General features: G+C 28.3%; 1 protein-coding gene across 1 annotated transcript in view; it reads right to left on the bottom strand.

The window, feature by feature from the left end:
* LOC129962045 (uncharacterized) overlaps nucleotides 1-14,316 on the bottom strand; it is a 46,543-nt gene that overhangs the window by 12,943 nt on the left and 19,284 nt on the right. The gene's annotated exons all lie outside the window — the stretch shown is intronic.

Here is a 14,316-nt window from a genome sequence, read left to right as displayed (position 1 = left end):
ATAATTTTCATATCTGAACATTTTTCTCTTACTTCATCTGAACTTTAAATTTCTTAGAGTCTGTATACATTAATTTACTAATCGCCGTTTTTAAATACAAACAATAATTTTTTAAAAAAAGAAAATATTGTAAAGAAAAAAAAAGATTAGGATTAATGAACGATGCTTAAAAGAGAAATAAGACGTTTTTTGATAAGAACCTCTTAACGCTCTGTCGCAATAACACTCAAGAAATCTCTAGAAGTCTTTTGTCTCAAGCAGGTCTTATGGTTTAAAACAAAAGCGTTGAAAATCAAACCCTTGAAATGAAAATTTGGTTGATAAACAAAAATGTTTCGAAGGGAATACTAAAAGGCTCAAGTTTGTTTTCTTCCTTTTTTTCTTAAGACAAGTCGTAAAACAAGTATCAGATGCAGTTTATTTTCAGCTTTATAAATTCTACGTTTTTTTTTTCTTCTTTATGTAGATCGGAGGAATGAATTATTCATCTCTTAAGGAATTAATTTTAGCAACAAAATCTTGCTTACTGAGACAAGTTACCTTGACACTAAAAAATGTGTTGTCGTTTTTGAAAAATGTAACAGTTTTTGTCTGGCTTAATGTGCGAAATTAATCAGTGACAACCTAAAAAAATCATACAGAATATTTAAAATATCATGTGCATTACCCTTTAACACTGGCTGTCACCAAGAAATAATTTAGCAATATTACCTTGTATTCACGTGATAATCAATAGATATTTCATGCATTGTTTTTTTTTATCTTTATATAAGGCAGTCGTGAATACATGTGCCACAAGAAATACCATCTGGATTCTAGCAGAAGTCAACTAAAAAATTATTGTATGGTTCCTATTTTCCAGAATTCTTGATCAGAATTCTTATATAACGATGTAAATTAAAAAAAATATATAAATATCAAAGTAGAAAGGAATGTTATATGGCCATGAAACCATGAAATGGGAGTGAAATGCCTGATAACTTTCTGTTTCAGATCTTTATTTTAGGAAATAATGCTAAATGGGTTTGGAATGGTCACGGTATTTGATTACCATATATTTACTTATTTTTTATTTTATCTTATTACAACCATCAAATTGAATTCAATTTTTTTAATATGTCATAAATATGTTTTAATAAATATGTAAATTTTTGTTCGGGGAGGGGGGAAGCAGCTGTAGCTGAGATAAATACAACTAGGTGTTCGGAAGTTCACTATTTCAGTTGTGAATCTCTCTTTCTCTCTCTGTGCATGGAGGGGGGGGGGGTGATATTCTTCGTATTTCCATTAACTATAAATGGCTAATTAAATTTAGTGGATCAAGAGAATATTGTGACGAAAAAAAGTTGTTAATTGATGTATAGAGGTCTACGAATTAATTTCATACGAAATACATTAAAATAGATTTTTTTTCACTTTTTTTTTGTTTTGCGTTGTAGAGATTTACCTATAAATTATTAAGTAGGATGCAAATCTAATTGTTAAACTTAAGTAAATATTTTCTTTTTATAATTAGAAAAAAAATTGTTATTTCGGGCTCCAACTATAAATATAGTTGCACCAGGGAAAAAAAACCTTTATTCATAGAAATTTTTTATACACTTACAATACAGTTTTTATCATAATTTATTATAATAAATCACGTCAAACATTCACTTAAGAATACGAATTGGAGGAAGAAGATTATGGTTCTGTTCTCTGACTTGTTTCTGTTTTTACCAGTTAACTGCATTCTACGTATTTAAACGTCAATCCAAATTTTTGTTTTGGCAAGTTAATGTGTAATCTTTTAATCGAATAAAAAGTAAATTTTATTACGATTTTTTTTTGCAAAATTACTACATTGGTGCCGTATCTAAATAATCTTCGAAAAGTGTTTTTCTTTTAAATGTCTGTAAGATGCAACAATTGTAGTTATTTTGTTATGCAGTGTAAGTAACAAAAGACCAATTTTTTTTTTGCTTTCTCTTTTACGCTTTCACTTACCAATGAAAAAAGTTTTTAGTGTTCTAAAGATTCAGAATATAAGTAATTATTTTTAATTGACTTTTAAAAAAGGATTTTATAAACCAGAAGCTTTCGAAGATTAAACAAAAAACAAGATTCATTAGAACTTTCCAAACGAATTACTACACTTTTTTCAAACAATCAAAAATTTTTGATAAAAATAATAAATATTTGAATTTAAGAAAATGAATGCAAATTTTTAATATTTTATCCTATTTTGAATGTTGGCCATTTATTACATTAATCAATTTCATTGCTTTAAAAGTTTTTTGATATTTCTATAAAAAAGCCTTGTATATTTAATTTCATGTTTTTACAAGATGATATATACATATTTTGTTTAACTACTTTCATTCTGAAATTATTTAAAAATTAATTTTATTCGCTTTAAAATTTTGTAAACCTGGTTAACCATGGATTGTACAATCAATCCTCTGTAACATCCTGTAGATGGCAGCACGAAAGCTGTTACGTCACATGACATATTTTTAATCTAGTTTGATAGTATACAGCTTTTGGAACTTTTAAAAATTCCCTCTTTCCACTTTCTCAACTATTTATATTTTAGTCCTGTTTAAAATAGAGTATTCTTTTTATATCAACGAAACTCGTTATGAAGAAAACGATAAACATTTATTATAGTCTACTAAATAATGATTTATAAAATTTTATGCAACTGAGGTTAGATCATAACAATCAAGCTAAGTTGATTGAAGTTCATAGTTTTCGAAAATGATTTATTAAAAGGAAATGAATCAAAATAAAATATTAAAGATTTCCACCATATTGGTTGTGTTTTGAATTGAGAGAATAATTCTCATTTTTAAAAACAGTGCACATTTTTTTAAATATTTTGTTTCGTCTAACGACAACGCAAAAGAAGGGAGAAAATGAAAGAAAATTTTAAACATATTAGTCTTTGAAAGTATTTTACTATGAAATTAGATGAATATGCCGTCTTTAAACCTTTCAGAAAAGGAACATTTTTAGAATTATATCGGTTTGTTGATTTTAATAAAATGAATGTATATCTTCTTCAAATAAAATAACATAGGGGGTTCCTGAAGACTTCCAAAGGAAAGTTGGGTACTCCTTTAAGGATTATGAGCTCTTTCTCAGGATTCTGGTAAAGTTATGTTATCATTTCTGCAAAATTCACCATTATTTCCATCAATACACTTGCTAGCGTTAAAGAAGTGGTATTCCAACAACTCTGCATAATATGCACTTTAGGGAAACTCAAAATATTTCGCTCAATTTAAAAAAAATATATATCGTTTTTTCCTCTTTGAATTTATTTTTGACCTTAGTGAGTATTTTAAATTTCGGCGCTTCATTTCATAAAGTTCTTTTATACTTATCTACATAGCAATATTTTATTTAAATGTTTAAACTAAATCCGCAAAAGTCTTTCTTCCATTCTAGTTCAATCGGATTACTTGAAAAGAAAATGAAAAATGTATACATAAAAAAATAATTTTATGGATTTAATTTGATGAGTTGGCTATCCAAAATAGGCTGTACATTTAGATATATTAACAGATAAGGCGCTGTTGGAAGGATACAAGATGAAACACAGTTTTTTTACGTTTAAATAAAAAAAAATATTTCTCTGAGAGGATAATGCATAAAATCAATTGTAGAACGTTATGGCAGCTTAATTAGGTCGGATGTAAATTTTAGAAAAAAACGCAAATTTAGAATGGATATAATTAGAGAAATTTTAGGAATTCAATTTAAATAACTTATCACATAGAAAAAATAATTGGTAAAAATTTTAAATCGATATCTACACTGTACTTTGAACAATTGAACTTTATTGGGAAAAAAAATGATCGTCGACAAATACTCACGAATATTTTTCTGTCTTCAAAATCTAAAAACAGAAAAAAATATTTTTTTTTTTTGAAAAAGTGCTTTTTTATTTTTAAATAGTGTAATAACGATTAATTTTCAAAGGCTAATATGATATTGTATATAAGGTAGATTTCAATAAAGATTTCGAAAAAAATCTTGCTTTAAGCAGACGAAAAAATTATATCATTTTCTTAATCAATATTTCATCCAGATATTTTTATAGTTAGATATTTGAAAAATCGCCAAATGTCCAAAATTCTCCACATAAAATTTGCTTTGAGTAGAATCCAGGGTGGAAGTTTCTGAATGGCTCCAGAGCGATAGCGAAGTCTTTACAGATAGTAATCTTACAATCTTTTGATATGGACGTTTGAAAACAACTTCGTTCAAATTCCAGGTATTCCAATCATCCTTACAGGCTTACCATTTTCATTCAAATAATAGCATTTTCTTGTTCGTCTTGCATTTGCAATCACTCAGTGGCTTGAGGGCAATCAATCATTCACAATCACAGTGTTGGGTTTGAATTTCGAATTCTTCTCGCATAGATGGATAAGATAGAAACTTGATTGCTAAAGCGATAAACCTAACAATATTATTTATCTCCATCAATTGTCAACAACATAAAAATATTGTGTGTGAACCCTCTTAATGAATAAAGAAGAAATGTGAATTTAAATAGAACTAGGCTTAGTAATTATATAAAAAGGAAAAATACAATAGAAAGATTGAATGATGTAATTTAATTATTTTTAATAATGTTTTATTTTGTAACCAAAAAATTTATGAGAAAAGTTTGGAAATCTGGAAATCTTCTGTTAAACACTTTTCTAAATATGACGATCTAATAGTAAATTGTGGATGAACACATTCCTTTTCTTTATTCGATTACAAAAATAAAGAATTTAAAAAAATAGTTTCTATGTTAAAGTAATCTAAATTCACTTTTATTTTAATAATTATGTTAACTAGTTATTAATTTGTCTCATAATTATCATCGGAAAATATTGAAATAAAATATTTAATAAAACTGTAATAAAATTTTATTAAAGTCAATCGATTAATTTTAGTTGCGAAAATATTATATTGGCGTTGTTATCTCAAATTGCTAGAAATTTCAGGGTGAAAGGTGGAATGAAAGTAAATAATAGGTAGAAATTTGAAATTTCATTTTCACAAGAAATTTAATAAATATGTGGAATTAATAAAGTAATCCACTAACCATTTTAAATTATGTTTCGTTGTAACGTGAAATAATAAATATTAGATATTTATGTTAATTAATGTAACGTAAATTTGTTTTTTTATTAATAATTATGTTTTTTTGTTATCAATTTTCATCTTACATTTATTACAAAACATTGCTTCCAGTACTGGAACCAACTTTGATTGCAAGACATACCAATTGATTTAATGATAAATTCATTGATTCGAACTGATAAATTCATAATCAGTTTTTGAAAATATTATGTTGATGTGGCGATCAGAAAATTGCTGGAAAATTCAGAACTCAGTAAGTGAATGAAAAGACACTTAAAATTCCGTCTTTACAGGCAAGAAATAAATTTAATAAAAGCCTGCAATTAATACAATAAGTTCGCTAACCATTCTTTTTTAATTGTGTTTCTTAGGAGCGTGAAATGATAAATATTTCGACTTTTTGGATTCGACTAACGAACTAAAAGTAATCGCAACTAAGTGCAGGTTATTAAGAATCAGATTAACCCCACATTTTCCTTTTTTAAAACGGTGATCATAAAATAAAAATTTAAAAAAGAAAAGTCTCTTTGACAATCCCAGACAGAACGATATAATACAGAAAACAAAAAGTGAAAAAATAAAACGAGACCATCAGAAAATAGATTTGGGCTGCTAATAAATTACCCAACCATTTAAGTCGATTAACCCGACGTTTCTTTGCTTTCGTGTTTATTCGGAGAGATTCGTCGCTTTCGTAAGACGCTCCTTCGGGAAAAGTCGTCTCATTATCATTCACTTTGGCCATCGAAATCGAAGAGGTCGCAATTTATCACACGAAAAGATAAAGATGATGACGACAGTGCAATCGATAGATACTTATTTCGGTTTCTACTCCTTTAGCCTTTAAATAGGGTATCTCTCAATGAGTGTTCTCAGTTAAGAAAGAATCAATTGTCTTTCTGCTGAATTATTGCATGTTTTTACATGAAAAAATAGCAACTGCTTTTTTGTACTCGTGTACTATGTACTGTAAGAGAAATTAGGGTAATCGTCACAAAATATGACCTCAAGATTTCAAACCACACGTTTCAACACGCTTTGAAACGTGTATTATTAAAAAAAAATCTTTCTTCGGACTGCCTTCTATGTAAAAAAAAACCTATAATCTCAGAATCAAAAAATGTTAATATTATAATATCTGGTTACATTACATTACATTGCAGCTACCAGATATGAAATGTATGTACTTTGGAGGGTGAAAATGTGCGTCTCGGAACGAGTTTTAGAAAAAAAAATTAAACAATGTGTTGGCGTTTATTTTCGATAACTTTAGAAAATATAATTGCACAAAAATGAATTTCAGATATCTTCAAAAAGCAAAACAATTATATTTTTCATGATATCCATTTAATTACCGCATATATTTTTCTTGAATTTTAGCAATTTTTTAAAAAAAGACAATATTTTCTAGTTTCTAACAGAAAATAACATTGCTTCTCTAAATTTCAAATCGCTTACATTTGTATCATAAATTATTTAATTGCTTCATTTTCTTATACTTTTGAATGCTAAAGAAGAAAGATTCTGTTTAAATCTGTGTAGTTTAAAAGGCGAATATAAAATTTAATTTTAAAACAAAATTTAGAAGATAGATAACACATTTAGTTTTTAGTAACGTTTTTATGTCATGGAACTAGTTTCTATAGGAAAGGTTGCACAGAATGAACAGAAGAAATGAAAGACAATTAAAATAATACTTCTTTAATACTTGATAACTTATGGAAATCACAGACATGAAATTATATCTAATCAATTTAACTAAATAAAACATAACCAATAACTAAAGTCAACCATATATTATCCAATAAATGAAATACTGGTTCGCTAAAGTTTATAGTATTTTGATATAATAACTCGTTTATATTTTGATAGTAATTCGTTGTATTTTTAAGTTATAGATTTGAAAGATTTATAAATTCTAAAAATTCTTCTTTTGAATGCAGGCTTTATCGCAAAAGCATCAATCATCAAAATCAAATATTTTAATAAATATGGTATTTTTATATGCTGCGTATAAGCTGATTGTAAAAATAATAAAAAAAAGGACTTAATTTCACGGGAAAAAATAAACCAAACATATATCTGAATAGCTTACAATTGGAAAAGGCTAAAATTGTATGATAACTAAAACTCTCCAGTAATATTTATTTTTCAAGCTAAATATGCACCAAGAAGCTAAATTCGATTTAGAAACCAAGAATGTCAAAACGATAGTTTAATATGAGTCCAGTTAGCGACGATAAAGATTTATAGTTTTCTGTTAGTCGAAACTAGCTTTTAGCAAACTGAATAAAGATGATTGATCGAAAGAAATATTTCAGCGCTTTTGAAGCGAAAATAATGAACATCATTTGAAAAGGGAAATTGCTTTTGCGATAAAGGGAAACAATTTTCCTTTTGTCTGAAAGGCAGTCTGGCTTTTCATAAGCATGATATTTGCTGAAAAGTCTAATTTGCAAAGTTTATTTCCCGTTATATTATTTTAAAATGAAAAAAAAAACTTACAGTATTTACAACAAATGAATTTACATTCAATTTAGTTTCGTATGTATTTTTATTCATTTTTTTTTATTAACCGAATTTGCAAAAAAAAAAAAGGAAAAAAAAAGAAGAAGAACGATCATGTTGTTTGAAGTTATTTGTAAGCTACATGAGGTAATATTTCAATACTGAAATCAATTCTTAGATTAAAATTCTGAAAGGAATTAAAAAAAAATTTGTTTGTGGAATAAGAAGAAAAGAAATTCGGTCCTTCTTCTTCATTTCTACTTATGATTTTAGAAAATTATGGGATTGTAATTTGAATTTTTTTTTAATGCTAACCCAAATTTTATTTTTGAATAGTCACCTATCCCAGAACATAAAAGTTGGAGATATGACAGTGACAGACAGTGGGAAATTAAGCAATGGCAGAGACAATAATTCGCCTATTTTGAATAATATTACTATATTCAATCATAATCAAATTATGGAGAAATGAAAATTTCAAAGACCCACTGTTTCACCACCTTTGAGTTGTAAGGCATATTGAAGAACTTGCCTATTATTTTTATCATCAATTAAAAAATGTATAATTCTCAGATTAAAATCCAATTAGAATTACTCTAATTATTATTTTCAAAATATAACAGGAGTGAAGTTTTATGTAGTAACATTTTAGAATATGAATTTGATTTACAATGATTAGTTACAATACAACTGCACACTATATGGAATTAGAATTTGAACATAAATTTCGAAATTCATCTAAAAATTAAAAAAAACAACAACAACATCTTAGCGGGAGTGGTCTTTTCAAAATTTTCTCCCAAACTATTTAATTAATGCTATCTAGAGAACATCTTGCTCCACTTAAGAGTATAAAACGAACAAAAGATGAGCTTTTGGTGTGGATTCAACCTTTTCACTGAATCTATCGTGTGATCATTGGCAATTTTTTTTGGCTATTAATGCTTAGCATGTAATTAAAAGTATCCGAAAATAAAAATTGTGTTTAAGATATCTTTTTCCGAACCGTTTAAAACTAAAATTTGATAGAATTATATTTGTGATCACAAAATCAAACACGAAATTTTATACATTTAAATAGTTGAGGTTTTTAATTATAGCTTTTACGTTTCTGAAAGTACAAATTGACGGGCAGTCAAAGCCTTGTTGGATTCGGTTCGAAATATAATAGGTTGTCTACACTGTAGATGTTAAATCTATGCACTGAGTTTTATCTATCTAGCTTTCTTTGTTTTGTAGTTATTTTGTTAAATTATAATTTAAAAAGGTCCTCTAGAAGCACTCCTCTAGAAGCCTTTTTGCTTCCCCTAGAAGCATTTTGCTCAAACTTTGATCTACATAGTTGGTATACCAAATTTTATCCTTTTAGCTCAAAGTGTATATATTTTTGTCACAGACAGACAGATATTTTGCAATTTTTGTTTCAAACGCAAGGAGGTTTAAACAAGGAGGTCATCTTTAGTGTAAAATCCTTGAAATTTTAAAACAAATTCAATAAGAGGTTGACCATCTTTCCGTACATTCAATTTGTACATTCAGAGGCCTGCAAACGCGATAACCACAAAAATGCAATGACGAATATATCAAATTCTTGTGACTGCAACTGTGGTTCTGTGTCAAATTTTTATTTCAATCAGATGAAAAAAAACAAACGACGCATCTGAAACAAAAATTCGAATTTCTAATATTATTAACTAATAAAGTGTAGTGACGAATATATTAAATTCTTGTGACTGCAACTGTGGTTCTGTGTCAAATTTTGATTTCAATCAGATGAAAAAAAAAGCATCTAAAACAAAAATTCGAATTTCAATTATTATTAACCACATGCAAGGGATTAATTGCCAAAAAAATTGGCAGAGGTTTACACGGTATATTCAGTAAAAATACTAAATTCTCGCCAAATGTAAATATTTGGTTACTATTGTATTCCAATGCTATGCCAGGTATAAGCTGGGATGACATCTTTATTACAGAGTATGTGAGAAAGGAGAACACTCCCGTTTTTTTCCTCCATGGAACTCATTACGGAGAAATAAACGATGTAATCATTATATTGTATGATATTCTGGAATATGTACATTTTTACAACCTTTGTTTCAATTTGTTAGTAAATTCTTTTTGGAATTCCGGATTCATTAATATTCTCTTTTATTGAATTTAATCTTCGTTTAATTAACCTATACTATTTTGACGGGTAAAATTGTCTAGTAATTTCCTTTAATTTCTATCATTCGTATATTAAGGAAAAAACAAATAGTGAGCATAATGATCGTACAATATCTTTTTTACACATTGTCGAGCTTCGAATCTTATTTTCTCGTTTGATTTTTTGGGGTTATCAATTTATTCAAAATATTACTATATTCCTCAATTAATCGGAAAAAAAATATTTCCTATACTTGACCATTATTTTGGCCAATGACAATTTACTTTTGATATACTGTACACACGTCATGTGTGGATTTACACTCAGCCAGTTATAAGATTCCAGTAAGTTGCACATGCGCAGATGTAGTATTGCGCATGCGCTGAAAGAGCGGATAATAGCAAGTTATTGTGCCGATGGGATAAATATATGCCACTGTATAGTTTCTGGGCATGCGTGATCTTACTGGATGGATTGTAATGTCTGAATTTAAAACCTCTTTAAATATATAAATAATTAGTTCCGGTTTGAAAGAAAGAATCTGATTAGATGGCTGATAGTATTTACTACAATCCGGGAATACCAAGCTGTTTCTAAATGCCGACATTTATTAAAATTTTTACTTTTCTTCACTTTTTAATGTTGTTTTCTTTAATTGAATTTGAATAAAATAAAATCTATCAGTAAGCAATCTATCTTCCTGCCTTCTTTTTATGTGCCAATATGGAAACTAGTATTTTGTATTTGTTCCTTAATTTATGGGTAAGTGTAATTTGTCCCAAAGTATATTTCAAGAGGTTCCAATGTATTACAAATTCATTGTTTTCGGTGTAAGTACCACATTTGGTATTATTAATTGGTTACTATTGAAAATAACTACTTAGTAATAAAACGATTCATCATTTTTATTAGTCATTATTAATAGTAACCGATTTATCACTCTGACCGTAACTTAGAAACCAACTTCAAAATTGTATCCACATTCATGTATTAGTGCGTAACTTATATGCTTATCACTTTTTAAAATATTGAAAATTAAAAAAGTTAAAAAAGTTAAAAAGAAAATAATTTCCATACAAAATCAACAAGCAAAAAAATAATTCAATTATACAAGTAGCTAAGCATATTCAGTTGTTCAAATAGCTAAGACTAACATAAAAATCTTATTTTACGAATTTTCTGTAAACATAAAAAAGTTAGTAAAACTATGCTAAAACTACAATAATTCAAATTTCAGAATTTTCAAAATTTACCAGTTTCTGAAATTGTGAGTTCTGACTGCGAATTTTCTACCTGGAAATAATTCTAATCTTAGGCATACAAAATAACAAGAAAATAATCATTGTCTGAAATTTTAATAAATTTTATTTATTTTGTATATATGTTTAATAATTTTATGAATAATATTAAATTCATGTATATTATTATTTAAAATTATTCCTGGAAAATCTCTTTTACCCTCTTATAATAATGCGCCATGCTGCTTTTTTTAAATTTTCAATGTAAATTTTAATATATTCTGTCCAAAGTAGAAAAATTTTATGGAGGTTCCATCTGCAAATAATACTTTTATCCAGGAATTTTATTTTGAAGCAAGAAAATTCCAGTTTAATGTTATGATTACAAAACTTTTTTAAAGCAACAAAAATCTTTTTATAACTATGTCGAATCTTTTTCTATTAAGAGATAAGTGTTTTCACATAGTTTGAAATATCTAGGGAATACGATTTTTTTTTTATTATTTTCTCTCCGTTATGGCATATAAGGCAACTTCTTTCCAGCAACAACAACAATAAAAAAATGTTCTGGTTTTTTTAGTCTCTATAACAAAGATACTAGAATAAAATATATAATGCTTCTTCCAAGATTTTTGCGTATTTGCCGACGTTTTCTACAAAATTCAATATTTATCTACTGAAAAGAAAATAGACAAAATATAGCAGTGTGTGAAAATAGTTTAAAATCTTTTTGGTGTGTTGTATTATCAGCAAAGATAGCAACTAAAAAAGTTTATATTAAGTTATTTTTAAAGTTGCAATAAATCTGAAGTTATTTATATCTAATAAACAGTTTCTTTGAGATTTTTATTGGGTAAAAAATGCAGTTATTTGTAGAACAGAGTTCATAGTTGAAACTCAGAATTTAACGCATTAGGAATAAATTTTTTTATTTGAAACAGTTGTTGTTGCTAAACCCCTTTCGGATTGAAAGAGGGGTGAAGTAGCATCTGAGGGTGAGGACCCCTGAGTACCCGAGGGCAGAGGTTTGACTTTAGCTCATATGAGGATAACACTCACACGCTCGCTTGTGCAACCCCTTTTTACAAAGGGGCTCCTTCACACACCTCACAGATAGAACACAGGGTAGAGAACAACCATGCCCGAACCAGGACTCGAACGCGAGACGCCCAGATCGCAGCGAAGACACGCTACTCCTGTGCCAGGACGCAGGAATCTGAAATAGCATCGCAAATATATCCTTATATTTTCACTTCTCGCATATATAAGTAATTGTAGATATATTGCTTGTTTCTACCTTTGTATTCATTCAATAATGAACTATTTTTTAATCCATTATCTTCTATTTCCAGCATCTAGTCTCTTTTTACTTTAGTGAATTTTATCAACTTTAATAATTTTTTATACTGAGTAAGCTATAAAATGAGTAAGCTATAAATTACAATGGATATGAATTACAATGGATCAAAGATAAATCTATTACATAATTTCATCTTTACCAAGATGAAACAACCTAAATTTACAATGCGATCACCTCGATGACGGAACTTATTTATTGCAAGTAGTTTGCCCTGCCTGAATCAAGAAAACGTATGCAAAAAGCTATAATTTCCATTAAGTTATTTCGAAGTTACTGACTTTTTCATATAAATCCTTTTCGTCAAAGCTTACTTCACATTGTTTCTTTTCTAACACAATGTTCATGAAGATTTCAGTTGAAGTAGTTTCCGACGACCCGGTGCCAGATCCATTATTATTTAACGGGTTTATTCACAATGGCTCAAGTAATAGTTATAACTGACTTAGAAACAGAACGCATCTTGATCTCTTAGTGGAATGACTCCATATTCTACTTCCCTCCCCCCGATTCATTTCCTAGATACACTGAAATAAATAATCGTGCTCTATCTAGCTTTTTTATCAAGGGTTTCACCGCTGGTTAGTATGTCGTTTCCACACCATCAATAAAACAGTTAAAGTAGTTTTCAACGACCCGGTGCTAGATCCACTGTTATTTAACGGGTTTATTCACAAAAAGTACTTACTACTGTGCAGTGTCTAAGCATGCGTGGTCTTACTGGATGAATTATAGCTGGATGAGTGCATACCCACTTTTATAGAGAATTTTTGGATGATTGGCAAGAGACTCAGGGAACGGTTATAACTAATTCAGCAGCAGAACATACTTTTATCTCCTAGTAGAAAGACTTCATTCCTCTCCTCCCCCGATTCATCTCCTGCCCTCAATGAAATAAATGATTATGCTGTATCTTCTCCTTTCTCCAAGGGTTTCACAACTAGGTAGTATGTCGTTTCTACACCATCAAAAATTTGCAACTGTTTATTGAATTATTTTATATCGATTTTTAATATTTTCGATTAATTCTATATTTATTTGGAAATATATAGATACTTTTAAAGTTAGTATAAAAGCAGCTACCTTATTCCTGCTATTAACATGTTGCCTTGCCACCCCACGTATCAAATGAAATTTTTATGAACTGTTTTTCAATAAATTCAAATTTTATGGATATTCGTTGTAGTGTTGGGAAAACTTATCGATTACACTTCGTGATAAGACAATTTTATGGATACAATGTGGACTTAATTTCTTTTCGCGCGTCTTTCTTTAGCTGGCTGATTTTTATTGAAAAAAAAATATCTTCATCTATTAACCAGTTATTTTTTGTTCCGATGTTATATTGTTGAGCGGTTCAATTGTTCGAGTGGTAATTCAAATGCCTACTTTCAACTAATGTTGATTCTCTAAACACTCTTGAGCTTTAGTCGACTCCAATTATGAGCCGAGTCAAACAAACATTGCATTTCATCTATTTAAATGAAATTATCTTCCAGTTAAGTGAAATTATCTTCCATTTGATGGATACGCATTATCAGAGGAGATGGGAACGATGCTATGCAATTAAAAAATTGATTTAAAAATATTATTATTAAACGATTAAAGCATATTAAACAATGGTTAAAATTCATATATATTTTATTACGCATTACGTAAGATCTCATTACGTTTATTACAATAAAACAACAGCTGAAATAACTGACTATATTGTTATAATTTAAGATGCATAAGCCATATGGATAATTAAATGGGAATGGCAGACTTTATGGCTAAATTTTTTGTGACGTAGCTTATACCATAATACAATTATATAAAATATTGCCAATATAAAATTTATTGGCACCATAATACAATTATATATATATATATATAAAATTCGTTCATATTCTGGAAAAGCCTTGCTTCGGTTTGAAGGATTTTATCTAAAACGTCTCATA

This window comes from Argiope bruennichi, chromosome 2 (assembly GCF_947563725.1).
Source record: "Argiope bruennichi chromosome 2, qqArgBrue1.1, whole genome shotgun sequence".
In the NCBI taxonomy this organism is placed as follows: domain Eukaryota; kingdom Metazoa; phylum Arthropoda; class Arachnida; order Araneae; family Araneidae; genus Argiope; species Argiope bruennichi.
The sequence above is the reverse complement of the archived record's forward strand: the minus strand, read 5'-3'. Positions and strand labels throughout refer to the sequence as shown.